The sequence below is a fragment of the Elephas maximus genome, chromosome 10 (genome assembly GCF_024166365.1).
Source record: "Elephas maximus indicus isolate mEleMax1 chromosome 10, mEleMax1 primary haplotype, whole genome shotgun sequence".
Lineage (NCBI taxonomy): Eukaryota > Metazoa > Chordata > Mammalia > Proboscidea > Elephantidae > Elephas > Elephas maximus.
In genome coordinates this window covers 116963402-116978946 of record NC_064828.1, presented here as the reverse complement: position 1 = coordinate 116978946, position 15545 = coordinate 116963402, and the positions used below count along the sequence as shown (strand labels likewise).

The window sequence follows — 15545 nt, the reverse complement described above, 5'->3', positions numbered from 1 at the left end:
CAACAATTCTCTCCAATTCTCTTGTGATAAAAGGATTTTGTTTTGCTCTGAGCCCCTTTGAGTCCCACAATAATGCTTATATATAGTGCCTTTTGTCCTAGAATCCTGGAGCAGCCCTGAAATCAAAACATGACAAGAGTTGGATGCTTGCAAAAATAAAAGGAACGATTTGCTTTTGTTTTTGAAAAAGCGTCCTGTACTTTCCCAGTTTGCAACTTGGCAGCTGGATATGAACATGTATGTGTATTTGACCTGAGCTGATGGCTGCTGTTGTCGTTAGGGGCCATTGAGTCAGTTTCAATTTATAGCGACCCATGTACAACAGAACAAAACGCTGCCCTGTCCTGTGCCATCCTCACAATCCTTGCTATGTCTGAGCCCATTTTTACAGCCACTGCATCAATCCACCTCATCTACGGCCGGGCACAGACAAAAATGACAGCAGCTGTTTGCAGCTTGGCTCCCGGAGAAGGAGCTGTGTGAGGGGTAAACCTCAGGATGTGCAGGAGGAGGAGGAACTACCCTCCCTGACTGCCTACTAAGGGACGAGAGCTTCACGGGGGCCATCTCATTCAATCCAACAGCCACTGAGGTTAATAATTTGTACAAGGTCACACAGCAATTTAGTGGCAGAGGGAGGTTCCTGAGCCTGTTCTGTCTCATCCACAAAACCCATCTTCCTTCTTCCACACTGTTATGGATTGGATTGTGTCCCCCAAAATGTGTGTCAACTTGGCTGGGCCACAGTTTCCAGTATTGTGTGGTTGTCCTCATAGTTACCTATGTGTTGTAAATCCTAACCTCTGTGATGTTAATGAGGCAGGATTGTTGGTGGTGGTGGTGTTGTTGTCAGGGGCCATCGAGTTGGTTCCGACTCATAGTGACCCTGTGCACAACAGAACAGAACACTTTCAGGTCCTGTGCCAGCCTCACAATCATTCTTACGCTTGGGCCCATTGTTGCAGCCACTGTGTCAATCCCTCTTGTTGAGGGTCTTCCTCTTTTTCGTGGACCCTCTATTTTACCAAGCATGACAGCCTTCTCCAGGGACTGCTCCCTCCTGATAACATGTCCAAAGTACGTGATATGCAGTCTCACCATTCTTGCTCCTAAGGAGCACTCTGGTTGTACTTCTTCCAAGACAGATTTGTTCATTCTTTTGGCAGTCCGTGGTGTATTCAGTATTCTTCACCAACATCACAATTCGAAGGCGTCAATTCTTCTCTGGTCTTCCTCATTGATCATCCAGCTTTTGCATACGTATGAGGTGAGTGAAAACACTGTGGCTTGGATCAGGTGTACCTCAGTCTTCAAGGTGACACCTTTGCTTTTTAAAACTTCCAAAAAATGTTGGAGTTGAAGGAAGGAGGAAAGATCCGTGCCCTTGGGGGTTGGGAAGCATCAGGTCCAGTGTGCAGTGTGGGAAGTGGAACGGAGAGGAGAGACGCTTTAACACAGCAAGTGCCAGGAGTTCTAGAACTTCGTCATGTCTAAGATCCATCAGCTGTAAGATGCTCCATTATCTTATGTGACAATAATAGAGAAAAGGGGCACAGTGGTGGTTTAGTGGTAGAATTCTTGCCTCCCATGTTGCTTGCATGTTGCTCTGATGGTGAACAGGTTTCAGTGGAGCTTCTAGACTAAGAGAGTGGGAAGAAAGGCCTGGTGACCTACTTCTAAAACTCAGCCAATGACAACTCTGTGGATCACAATGGTCGTCCACAGCTGATCACGGGGACGGCGCAGGACTGGGCAGCATGTCGTTGTCGTCCACAACTGATCACGGGGACGGCGCGGGACTGGGCAGCATGTCGTTCTACTGTGCTTGGGGCCACTGAGTCAGGGGCCGACTTGATGGCAGCTAACAACAACCAAATAGAGACAAAATAAATAAAATCACTGCCAATTACAATTGGCATTGATTGCAAGACATATCCTGGTTTCTGAGCTCTTAAAATGTAAACACATCTTTGAATTGATGAGAGATGTCATTTATCAAAGGAGCCGTGGTGGTGCAGTGGTGAAAGTGCTCGATACTAACTGAAAGGTCAACTGTTCGAACCCACCAGGCACTCCAAGGGAGAAAGACGTGGAAATCTGCTTCCATAAATATTACAGTCTTGGAAACCCTATAGGGCATTTCTACTTTGTTCTACAGGATCGCAACCCGTCAGAATTGACTTGACAGCAGAGGATTTGGGTTTGGTTTGGCACTTATCAGGGCCAGCTCCTCTTTTGTATTAGTCTGAGTTTAATTTAGGGCACGGAAACCACTCTGGGTATTTTAAGCACAATGGTTTTAATACAGGGATTACGTACTTATAAAGTCACTGAAGGGCTGGACTAGCAGGAGCAGCCAGAGCCCTGGAGAACTGCCTTGCTGGGGGAGCCGAGAGCTCTTCCACAATCAAACTTGAGGAGAAGAAGAAGCCGCTGTTAGGGCTAGAGTGCTTAAGAGCTCACAAATGTATCCACCATCCAGGGTCAGGAAGCTGCTACTGCCATGACTCACTGCCTCCTGCCACTCATGACCTTGGAAAACAGGACACTGGACCACTGCTGCAAAAACACCCAAGACTCTGGCATCATACTGGCACCTCCCTGCTGCCCTCCAAATACCCCCAGAGGAACCTAACTGGTGGAAACTACTCTGCATCCAGAATCCTAGGGTAGGGTGTTTGGGAAACACAGCTTTTAACTTTCCAGTGTCTGCAGCATACGGTCGGACAGCAGAAGGTGGTAGAAATGATGCTGCTTGCCAAGAGACCATATCTACTCTTCCTCCTGACAAGCGGGCAGAAAGCAGCCCTTCCCTGGTGGCTCATGTCCTCCCCTGACTCAGGGAGCTTCACCAACTCTCTGTGGGCACTCAGTCATTCTGGGAGGCCCACAGTTAATGTCTCTTGTACCATTCATCTCTCATCATTTGGGAAGACAAACTAATTATGGTGTCTTGAAACCAGCTCAGGAAACATAAACCCAGGAAGCGATGTGTTGTTGGGCCACTGCACAGTAGCGTGGTTAAGAGTTTGGTCTTCTGAGTTCCTGGAAACGTTGGCTTCCAGCCTGACCACATCACGTGCCAGCTGTGTGACCTTGAGCCAGTTACTTTCTCTGCATGTCTGTTTCCTTATCTCTAAAAATAAAACAAAACAAAAATCAGTCGCTACGGAGTCAACTTCAACTCGTGGCAGCCCTGTGTGTGTCAGAATACAACTGCGCTCCATAGGGCTTTCAAGGCGGTGGCCGTTCAGAAGCAGATTGCCAGGCCCTTCTTCAGAGTCACCTCTGGTTGGGTCAGACTACCAATCTTTCTGCTCGTAGTTGAATGCTTAGCACTTTATACCACCCAGGGTCCCCTGGCATGGTAGATGATCAAACCAAAACGAAATCCACTGCCATCGAGTTGATTCCGACTCACAGCGACCGTACAGGAAGGACAGAGTGGAACTGCCCCAGAGGGTTTCTGAGGCTGCAGATCTTCACGGAAGCAGACTGCTACACCGTTCTCCAGCAGAGCGGCTGATGGGCTTGAACCATGGACCTTTCGGGTAGCAACCAGTGTTTTAACTGCTGCACCACCAGGGCTCCCCCAGATGAACAAAAGTCCTTTCTGAAAGAGAACTAAGGGCTCTGGGCACTTGGGATGGCTGAAGCCTCCCAAGAGTGGGAGGGGGAGTGTAAACCCAGGGAGGAGACCCCGAACACATTCTGCTCCTCTCTCCTCTCTCTGTTTCCTCTTCCCAGGAGTCAGTATTTGCCTACACTGAGTGACAACAACACCCCTGTACTTGGTTCCAGACAGATCAAAGCCCTTCCCAGACATTACCTCATCGGCCCCCAGCAGCCTGGGAAGGCAGGGAGCAGGCTGGCCTGGGTGATGCTCCCATTCTATGGATGAAAACAACAAGGACGAGAACTCACGGAATGACTCAGTGGTAGAACCAGTGCTGGCCGGGCACCCTGCCAGGGCAGGCCTGCCTTTCATGTTGCCTTGAAATCCAGGCTGAGTTTCCACCAAGGTCTAGCCAATACCAACGTCCTCACCCTTTCCCCAAGTGCCCTGTGCTGTTTTCACTTCTCCCCACCTTTGTGCTAGGGTTACCAAGGCTGGGGGAGCTCCTGGGAGTAAAGAAGGACACTCCAGGGTCTGCCTATGTGGCAAGTCAACACACATCCCTTGTGCAGATGTCTAACTGCTCTGCTCTTGCCGGGGAGCCAGAGGAATTTCATTCACTGGGCTACAGCCATTCTCGGATGCCCTACTTTATCCATGAGCTCCCTCACCCAGGAGTCCCACTTGGAGGCTACAACACTGAAATTATTTCTTTGTTAGAACTGCTCTCTTGGGCTGAGGCTGTGCAGAAAGGGGTAGTAAAAAGAATATTTTAAGGAGCCCTGGTGGCACAATGGTTAATCACTTGGCTGCTAACTGAAAGAGTGGTGTTTGAACCTACTCAGTGGCTCTGCAGGGAAAAGATCTGACAATCTGCTCCTGTAAGAATTATTGCTGTTGTTAGGTGCTGCTGAGTTGGTTCCGACTCATAGTGACACAAGGTAAAACAGAAAAAAATGCTGCCCAGTCCTGTACCATCCGTAATCGTTGTTATGCTTGAGCCCATTGTTGCAGCCACTGTGTCAATCTACCTCATGAGGGTCTTCCTCTTTTTGCTGACACTCCATTTACCAAGCACGATGTCCTCCTCCAGGGACTGGTCCCTCCTGACAACATGTCAATTGCCATTCTTACTTCGAATGAGAATTCTGGCTGTACTTCTTCCAAGACAAATTTGTTCATTTTCTGGCAGTGCATGGTATTTTCAATATCCTTCTTAAGCACCGTAACTCAAAGGCATCGTTCTTCACTTTTCCTTACTTGTTGTTCAGCTTTCGCATGCATATAAAGCGGTTGAAACTACCATGGCTTGGGTCAGGTTCGCCTTAGTCCTTAAAGTGACATCTTTGCTTTTTAACACTTTAAAGAGGTCTTTTGCAGAAGATTTGCCCACCGCAAGAAATCATTTGATTTCTTGACTGCTGCTTCCATGGGTGTTGATTGTGGATCCAAGTAGCTGTAAAGATTATAGCCTAGAAAACCATATGGGGCAGTTCTGCTCTGTCACATGGGTCTCTGTGAGTTGAAAATAGACTGCATGGCACCTAACAACAACAAAAACAAAAATCAGAATTAGATTCAAGGGGCTCAGAATCATTTAAACTCTTTGAGATAATTTCTTCCTCCTAACAATTGGTAGGAAACCCTGGTGGCATAGTGGTTAAGTGCTACCGCTGCTGACCAAGAGGTGGGCAGTTCAAATCCACCAGGCCCTCCTTGGAAACTCTGTGGGTCAGTTCTGCTCTGTCTTTTGGGTTGCTATGAGTTGGAATTGACTTGACGGCAGTGGGTTTTTTTTTTTTTTAAACAATTGGTGAGATAATATATGTGAAAAAACGGTACCTACAAAAAAACAAGATAAAACAAAAAAACCTGTTGCTTTCAAGTCAATTTTGACTTATGGCAACCCCATGTGTTATAGAGTATAACTGCTCCACAGGGTTTTCTTGGCTGTAATATTTACAGAAGCTGCCAGGCCTTTCTTCCATGGCACCATTGGGTGGGTTCGAACTGACAACCTTTAGGTTAGTAGCTGAGCACAAACCATTTGTACCACCCAAGAACTCAGTACTTAAATTCTAAAGCCCTGTGACAGCAACCTCTTAATTCTCAGCTTTCTGCCCAGCTCTGATCTTGATACTGAGCTGCCAGTTCATAAGAATTTGCTGAGGATTTCCTGTGTCCCCAGAGTTATGTCCCCACCTGCGGCATTTCAGTCATGCTGTCTCCTTAGTGGTGGCTTGTACTGGTGTCCTGCCATGCTCTGCTCTATTAGGGCATCTCAGCGTGGGTGGGCGGTGTTAAAGGTGTTGGCAGCTGCCTTGGAACATAGCTGCACTTAAGGAGCATTTGACAGTACGCCTACAGGCTGAGGGTGGCAGAGCCATGAGTTCCAGAATAAATACATCCCACTGTCACCTTGGAATAATCCATGCACAGTCACTGATTTCACTGGCGATCTGCTCCTGTGAAGATGACAGCTAAGAAGACTCTATGGGGACAGTTCTATTCCATCACATGGGATTGCTAGGGGCAGGCATTGACTGGATGGTACCCAACAGCAGCAACAACACGGACAGAGTGATTCCAGGTTTTGTGGGGTCTGAAGCCCACACAACTTTGGGGTCCTCTTTAAGAAAACCTCACAAAAATATCTTACTTTGCAAATTAAAGGAAAATAAAACTATGTGCACACATTGTTAAGGTCCCTCCCAGGGCTTTGGAAGGGCCACGTGCGAGCGAGCTCCTGAAGCCTATGCTTCATTAGCTTCGTGGTAAATCCCCCTCTGCCTACCCCTTTGGTGATTTTGACCTGGAGCGGCATTCCAGCCTGCATTAAGCTGACAGTCTCAGGTGTGATGGAGGCTCAGACAACTGATTATAAATACAAGGCAAACAGTGTTAGGAGAGAATACAGATGGAACGCTACAGAGGGTTAGGTAGACAAAGGCTTTGAAAGATAGATAGGTTTAAAACACTTTTTCTAGAATAGTTTTAGGTTTACAGAAAAATTGCACTGAAAGTAGAGAGAGCTCCCATATACGCCATCTCTCCCTGCACACAGCTTCTCCTCTCATCAACATCTTGCATTAGTGTGGTGTGTTTGTTACAACTGAAGGGCCAATATGGATACATTATTATTAACTAAAGTCCATGGTTTACCTGAGTTCAGTCTTCGTGTTGTACAGTTCTATTGGTTTTGACAAAGGCACGCACCCACCATTATAGTGTCCTGCAGAATAGTTTCACTGTCCTTAAAATACTTTACTTATTCATTACCCACCCCCCACCCACAACGCTTGGCAACCCCTGATCTTTTACTGCCTCTATAGTGTTGCCTTTTCCACAATGCCATGTAGCTGGAATCATACTACATATAGCTTTTTTCAGGCTGGCTCCTTTCACTTAGGAATGTGCATTAAAGGCTCCACCGTGACTTTCAGATTTAAACACAGGGCAATGGGTGGGCAGAACAATTTTAATACTATGTTAAAAAACACCATTGCCTAGTAGAGTCAATTCCAACTCCTAGTGACTGCATAGGACAGAGTAGAACTGCGTCATAGGGTTTCCAAGGCCATAAATCCTTACAGGAGCAGACTGCCACATCTTTCTCCCATGAAGCAGCTGGTGGGTTTGAACAGCTCCCTTAACCCGAGGGCCACCAACACTCCTTTCAGTACAATATACTATGTACTATTTATTGAGCATCTACTAAGTGCAAATTTCTGCCTACAGCTGATCTCATTTAATCCTCACAGAAACAGGAGACAGACTCATAGATGTTAAGTAACGTTCCTTAGCAAGTTCACAAGGCTACTTAGTAGAAGTAGGATTTGAACCTCAGTCTGTTTGCTTCCAGAGCCGAGCTGCAGTGAGGTAGGCATTCCAGGATGAAAGACCAGAAGGCGGGAAGACGCTCAGCCAGTGGGAACACAGGGCTTCTTTTACACTCTACCCTTTGCCAACACATTTATTTAATACATCAAGCTACTCGGGACAAGGCCAGATTTATTTTCCTTCACATGGTCTGGGTAGGTATCTGATCAGAGGGACGGAATGAGAGGTGGATCCGTCAGCAAACTACATTTCTCAGAAGCCCACAGGGGCAACAGGACCAGGACCTTACTTCACCGTTGTTGTTGTTGGGTTGCTGGGTGCCATCAAGTCGGTTTCGACTCATAGCGGTGCTATGCACGACAGAACAAAATACTGCCTGGTCCTGCACCATCCTCACAATCATTGTTATGCGTGAGCCCATTGTTGCTGCCATTGTGTCAATCCACCTCTTTGAGGGTCTTCTTCTTTTTCAGTGACCTCTACTTTACCAAGCACGATGTCCTTCTCCAGGGACTGATCCCTCCTGACAACATGTCCAGAGTATGTGAGAGGTAGTCTTGCCATCCTTGCTTCTAAGGAGCATTCTTGTTGTACTTCTTCTAAGACAGATTTGTTCATTCTTTTGGCAGTTCATGGTATATTCAATATTCTTCACCAACACCACAATTCAAAGGCATCAATTCTGTTTTGGTCTTCCTTATTCACTGTCCAGCTTTCGCATGCGTAAGAGACTATTGAAAACACCATGGCTTGGGTCAGGCACACCTTAGTCTTCAAGGTGATATGTTTGCTTTTCAACACTTTGAAGAGTTTTTTTTTTAGCAGCAGATTTGCCCAGTGCAATGCGTCCTTTGACTTCTTGACTCTTGCTTCCATGATTGTGGGTCCCAGTAAAATGAAATTCTTGACAACATCAATCTTTTCTCCATTTTTCATGATGTCACTTATTGGTCCAGTTGTGAGGATTTCTGTTTTCTTTCTGTTGAGGTGTGATCTGTACTGAAGGCTGTGATCTTCGATCTTCATCAGTAAACGCTTCAAGTTCTCTTCACTTTCAGCAAGCAAGGTTGTGTCATCTGCATATTGCAGGTTGTTAATGAGTCTTCCTCCAATCCTGATGTCCTAGTCTTCTTCATGTAGTCCAGCTTCTTGGATTATCTGTTCAGCATACAGATTGAATAAGTCTGGCGAAAGGATACAACCCTGACACATACTTTTCCTGACTATAAATCATGCAACATCCCCTTGTTCTGTTCCGATAACTGCCTCTTGATCTATGTACAGGTTCCTCATGAGCACAATGAAGTGTTCTGGAATTCCCATTCTTCACAATGTTATCCATAATTTGCTATGATTCACACAGCCGAATGCCTTTGCATAGTCAATAAAACACAGGTAAACATCTTTCTGGTATTCTCTGCTTTCAGCCAGTATCCATCTGACATCAGCTATGATATCCTTCCTTCCACAGCCTCTTCTGAATCCTGCTTGAATTTCTGGCAGTTCCCTGTCAGCTGCTTTTGAATGATCTTTAGCAAAATTTTACTTCCATGTGATATTAATGATATTGTTTGATAATTTCCACATTTGGTTGGCTCACCTTTCTTGGGGATAGGCATAAATATGGACCTTTTCCAGTTGGTTGGCCAGGTAGCTATCTTCCAAATTCCTTGGCATAGATGAGTGAGCACTTCCAGGGCTACATTTGTTTGTTGAAACATCTCAGTCGGCATTCTGTCAATTCCTGGAGCCTCACTTTTCACCAGTGCCTTCAGTGCAGCCTGGACTTCTTCCTTCATTACCGTTGGTGCCTGATGATCTGCTAACTTATGAAATGATTGAACGCTCACCAATTCTTTTTGGTATAGTGACTCTGTGTATACCTTCCATCTTCTTTTGATGCTTCCTGCATTGTTTACTATTTTCCCTGTAGAATCCTTCACTATGGCAACTTGAGGCTTGAATTTCTTCAGTTTCTTTCAGCTTGAGAAATGTCGAGTGTGCTCTTCCCTCTTGGTTTTCTATCTCCAGGTCTTTGCATGTGTCATTATAATACTTTAGTTGGTATTCTCGAGCAGCTCCTTGAAATCTTCTGTTCGGCTCTTTTACTTCATCATTTCTTCCTTTCGCTTTAGCTATTTGACATTCAAGATCAAGTTTCAGACTCTCTTCTGACATCCAATTTAAGGTGCTCTTTTCTTTCTTGCTTGTCTTTTTAATGACCTCTCCTGTCTTCGCTGCTAAAAGACTGCAACTCCCAGCATGCAGCGGGGACGCCAGACGCAACTCCCGCCATTCCCGGGGGCAGGCGGAGTGAGCGCGGCCCCGCCCATCGTGTCGCGTCATCCTCGCCCCGCCCCTGCCTCCCGCAGAGCCAATGGGAAGGCGCCATACTGCGGGGTGTGCCGAGCCGGCGGCGCCTCGGGGTTGCGCGTCGGCGAGAACGGCGGGAAGTTCGTACTGGGCGGAAGGCGGCGGTCTGCGGCCTGGGTAGGGGCCGCGGCGGCGCGGGGGGCGTGCTTCGGCGCGGGGTGTGGGGACGGCGGCGGCACCGCCAGGGTGGCGTGACCTCGGCCGGGGGCCGTGACCCGGGCCCCCGCCAGCCTGGCCCGCCGCGGCCTGCAGCGTCGCCTCGGCCTCGGCGGCGTCCCTCGGTCCCCGTCCCCTCAGCCCGGCCCGGCCCGGCCTCGGTCCCGGTCCTGGGCGGAGTCCCGGCGGAGCCCCTGCGCGCGAGCACTTGGGCGCGTAGGGCGCCTTCAGCACGGGGACAGGCGCGTGTGGCCGGAGCCGAGGGGCGGTCAGGGAGGGCGTCTCGGAGGAGGTGACGTCGGGTCTGGGCTCGGGGTCCGGAGGCCCGGCTGTCACCGTGTCATGGCGGGGCTGCGGGAGAGCCACCCGGAGGATTTTAGGGGGTGCCTGAGTTGCCTGGAGCTGCTGTAGCAGGAGCACCGCGAGCGGGTGGCTTTAACAGGCAGGCTCATTGCCTCGCAGCCCGGAGGCTCCACGTCGGAATTCAGGACGCCGGCTCCAGGGCAGGCTCTCTCTGTCGCTCCGGAGCCAGGCCCCTGTCTCTGAGCTTGGCTCTGGGTGACCTTCACGTGGCCTGGCTCCTCTCTCCCCCCATCTCTGCTTCTCTGCTTGCCTGCTTAATCTCTGTTAGGTCTCAGAAGAGACTGACTCAGGCTACACCCTGCCCTAAGTCTGTCTCAATAACGTAGCCAAGACAACCCATTCCCCAGTGGGGTTGTAACCACAGGCATAGAGATGAGGATTTTTTTTTTTTAATATCGTGTTTTTGGTGCAAGTTTATACAGGAAATGAGGTTCTCATTTAACAATTTGTGTACGTATTCTTCAGTGATATTGGTTACATTCTTCACAATTTATCAGCATTCTAATTATTTCCATTTTGATTGGCCTTTGCATTAATCTACCTTCCGTGTCCCCACCTACAGGTTAGGATTTACGAGACATATTGTTTGGGGAAACAGTTCAGTCCATAACAAAGGGCTTTCTTCTCCCACTTGATAGCTCCTTCTCTGCTGTATCCCTGGCCGGCAGGGTGGCGCACTTTACTGATGTCACTGTATTCAAAGGTAGTTTTTTCCACTGCCATAATGCTGTTTGGCTCTGGTCTCAAAACTCTTAGGTGATTTAGGTAAATTCGACAAACATCTGTTGAGCTCCCTCTAAATGCTGGATGCTCTTGGCGGGATGAGAGAGGAAGAGAAAGAGAAAACAAGAAAGAGAATGAAAGAGGGAGAGAGGAAGAAAGGGAGAGAGAGGAGGACATTGGTCCCTGTTCAGGCCCCGGTTTTTCTATCCGGTCATCCATTTTTGTCTCTATCAACTCCTTCTTTCCCTCACCTGTCTCACTTTCTTGGTACAACTTGAAAATAACCTATTTTGCTCTTGGGAGGGTGGTGGTTTTAGGGAACTATTGAAAAGCCTCATTAATTTTTTTTTTTCCATTTTCTTACTGGAATTGCCCATCTGTTGAATCTGAAATTCACACGAGTGAAAAAATGTAGGGCAGCATTTGTTACTAAGAGTTCAGAATAAAGGCATCTTACTTTGTATGACATGCTGAGCATGGTATTTTGAGGGAGAATATAAGCTACAATTTTAAAAGTAATTTCAGAGGGAAGAAAGGGTTCTTTATATATAATGATTTTATCCAGATTATGTTTACGCTGTTCATAATGGCATGTAGTAATTGGAATGAAATTTCTGGGTAGACAGGATTGTGTTCATCTAGTACCTATAGAAGGGAATGTCACTTCACTAGTCACTTAATAATAGCTTCCTCTGCTGACGCTACCACAGATGGTGTTCTCTGCGTCTCAGCACTGCTGATTAGATTCTGTGTTAATAGAGGAACACAACTTGCATTTAATAACAAAAAACTTGTGTTGCTCGTTACTGTCAACTCTGTACTAGTATCCAGTACAAATAGCAGGTTTATAGTGTAACGGCTTCTTGTGGAGCTCCGTGCTGCAAAAAAATTAGGGTAAGATATTTGTTAAACAAATGGAATAATGGAGTAATGTGTTAAGCATAGAGCCTGGCATATAGTAAGCGAGTAAGTGCCCAGGAAATGGTTATATGAAAAGCTTATGTTAAGTTTTATTCCAGAATGCAAGTGTGTATTTTAAAAATAACAGTAGCACATCCAAAATGTTGACAGGCCCTAAAATTAAATTTCTTGAAGGAAATAGGCCAGCTTTCTTTTTTAAATCGAGAACTAATGTGAAATAATGAAAACATATAAATGAATGTCGCAGATGTCTGGGAAAGGGTAAGTAAGACTTTTATTTTGACAACTGTGTTTTCTTTAGCGGCATCCCTAATAGGGTATAATACATTAGGAATAGGACTTTAATTTGAAAAATAGAACTTTGAAAATATTTTTTATTTTAAAAATAAAACTTATTGAAAATGAAGCAGAGCCTAGAAAGAGATGCTTTAAAATTTACCTTATATCGAATGAAGAAGGATGACTTCTGAATTTATGCAAATGTGCAAATACTCATATCTCCATCCATCAGGCAGTGAGCCTAATGGGAATTAAATGCTGCCTCTTTGTGTGTGTGAGTGAGGCTTTCAGGAAAATTGGTCTTGATGGGTTTTGAGAATGGATTGGTAGCTGAATAGGACTGAAGAGTATTTTTCAGGCTGGTAGGATACTTTACATACTTGTCGAGGTTATTCTTCAGAGTGAGCAGAAATGGGCTCATTTATTCACCAGCTATTCCTGAGCCTCCTTATGCCGGGAATGTTGCTGGATGGAGAGTATATTCTTGCTGTTGGAGTGTTTGGTTGAAGCAAGTTTTCTTTGTTTAAATTAGTGTAGTTCATTTCTTTTGACTTTAGTGATCTAACCCCCAGCACGTAAGAAGTCAATAAATGTGGAGGGTGCATTTGAAAAATTACACTATTAGTGGTAAAATATAGAAAATATGGAATTTTTATTAAGGATAGAAGATTAACTTAGAAAGGTGATAGAATCTGGGCAAAGCCCTTAGACAGGTGGTGTAACCAAGATGTGTTTGTACTCTAGGGTATGTTTGGACCTTCGGGTCAAAACTCTTGTGACTGTGTTCCCACTTGCGTTATAAAGATGCGGAGAGGGCCGTGTCCTTTGCTTTTTTCCCCTTGGCTCCTGGCTGGTATTCAAGCAGCTGACATTCTGAGCTGCTGTCGAAGTGACTGTACGCACTTGCCGATACCCCTGCTTCATCTCAGCCGATGTTGTCTTAAGCCCCAGCACATCCTGCTCCTGAGCTGGGTGACATATGGAGGGCCTCGAGAGGTGTAAGGTGTGCTCTGCACCTGCCTCCCCAACAGGAGTTAGGGTTTTAGTATTCATCAGTAAGTGCTAATGATAAACTGCTCTGCTTTTAGTAACGTTCTTAAGTTCATGAAGAATTTTATGAGCTGTAACATCTTTGTACACTGGAGAAATACATGTTTGTGAATCATGATTTATTTAGTCTTTAGGTAACTATGTGGATTTCGATGGTTCTTTGTAATAACTCCTAACTCTCCATGGGTCTCTGTGGCCCAGAGAATGGGAACCAGTGTTCTAGAATTTAAAAGTTGTAAGATAGGCACTGTTCACACTGATGGCAGATATTTAGGATGAATAATAATAAAAAAAAACCTATACACATGCTAAAATGTTTTATTGATTTACTGTCTATTAAATTAGAAGACAGACTACATGGAACTCATAATTAAATTGCAAGGTTATTAATTTTAGGGTTGGGAGTGTTCCCTCCCAGTTTTTAAGCACATAGCGTACACTGTTGGAAGGATACATGTGTGTCATAGAGCTCAGTATCAGGAATGATGTAGTCTGTCCTGCAGGGAACAAAAAAGAACTGGAAAGTCACTAGGAACAAAGACGGCACCTTCCGACTCTTGGGGGATGTTACAGTTTCTGTGTGTCTGTCTCATCTTCTGTCTGTGCTGTTTGCATGTGGTGCAGATACGTCTGCTCCAGACCTTCGGTACAATGTGTCCTTGTTTCAGGAAGCTGAGAGAGACTCTATTATCTTCTCGTCAGTTGTATTTTTATGAAACGAAACAAGCAACAACAACAAAAGACAACAAACAACCCGAAATGTTAAGTTACAGATCTCCTAGCTACTTAGATTTATTTCAGGTTAATGACTGTCTCTCAAATTGTTTTACCAAGTAACAGCTGAACAAGTGTCACCATTTGAGGATACTATGTGTTAATGCATAGTGATCACATTTCGTAAAACTAAGCACTAAAAAAGGGAGCCCTGGTGGTGCAGTGGCTAAGTGTTCAGCTGGGAACCGAAAGGTTGGCGGTTCGAACCCACCAGCTGCTCCAGAGGAGAAAGATGTGACAGTCTGCTTCTGTAAAGGTTCATAGTGTTGGAAACATTTGGGGCAGTTCCACTCCGTCCTACAGGGTCACTATGACTTGGAATCGACTTGACGGAAATGGGTTTGCTGGCACAAATGGGGAAGCACTGACGATAACGGAAAGGTCGGCAGTTCTAACTCACCCAGCAACTCTGGGGAAGGAGAGACCTGGCCACCTGCTTCTGTAAAGATTACAGCCAAGGAGACTATGGGGCAGTTGTATTTTGTCACATGGGGTCGCTGTGAATGAGAGTGGACTCAACGGCACCCAACAACAACAAGCATTAAAAATTGCTGTTAAACCAAGTCTTCATCGACCATGTCTGGGCCTTTTCCTGTTACTACTGGCAATGCTGATTTTTTCCTCCCTACTTATTGGAGTTTGCTATCTTTTGGGGCAACAGCTATCAACATACAGAGTATATGTAATTTAAAATTCCTTGGTAGAGTTAATAAGAAAAGAAGTTTATTATTTGGGGATCAGGAAAAAAAAAGTTTTGATAATTTTTTTTTTTTAAGTCAAAGTCAAGTTATAACATTTAAAAGGCTTAATCCTATTGGTTTTTCAGGCTTTTTAGAAAATATTTTAGGAATGATAAGTTTTAAATTTACCTGTCACACATTGCTGGTGGGAATGTGAAATAGTACAGCACCCTGGAAATCAGTTTGGAAGTTTCTTAAAAAGTTAAGCATATGCGTAGCTTCACAGAAACCAAACCCACTGCCATTGAGTCGATTCCACCTCAGCGATCCTATAGCACAGAGTAGAACTGCCCCACAGGGTTTTTCCCAAGGCTGTAAATCTTTACAGAAGCAGACTCACATTTTTCTCCTGTGGAGTGGCTGTTGAATTCGAACCGCCGACCTTTCTGTTAGGAGCTGAGTGCCTTAACAGCGGTGTCACCAGGGCTCCTATGCTTAGCTCGTGACCCAGCAGTTACATACCTTTTGATATTGGCTGTCTTCACTCAGTATAATGCCTGTAAGCTGCATCGGAGTTGTTGCATGTGACAATAGTTGGTTCTTTCTGTTGATGAGTGGTTTTCCACTGAACGGCTTTACCGCATTTTACTCTAGTTTGTGTGGGTGTGTTGAGTTTTTTGGCTGTTACAAGTAAAACTGCTATGAACATTCACGTATAGGTTTTTGTGTGAATATAAGTTTTCATTTCTCTTGGAAACCCTGGTGGGGTA

At 45.6% G+C, this 15545-nt stretch overlaps 1 protein-coding gene across 2 annotated transcripts in view; it reads left to right on the top strand.

Annotated features, from left to right (window-relative positions):
• VRK1 (VRK serine/threonine kinase 1) overlaps positions 1 to 15545 on the top strand; it is a 136939-nt gene that overhangs the window by 2761 nt on the left and 118633 nt on the right. The window contains exon 1 of one of the 2 annotated variants that reach the window (XM_049897669.1): positions 9867 to 9946. The exons of the other annotated variant lie outside the window; for it this stretch is intronic. The gene's annotated coding sequence lies outside the window, so the exon portion shown is untranslated. Of the gene's footprint in view, positions 1 to 9866; positions 9947 to 15545 lie in introns of those variants that run through there. 2 annotated transcript variants of the gene reach the window in all.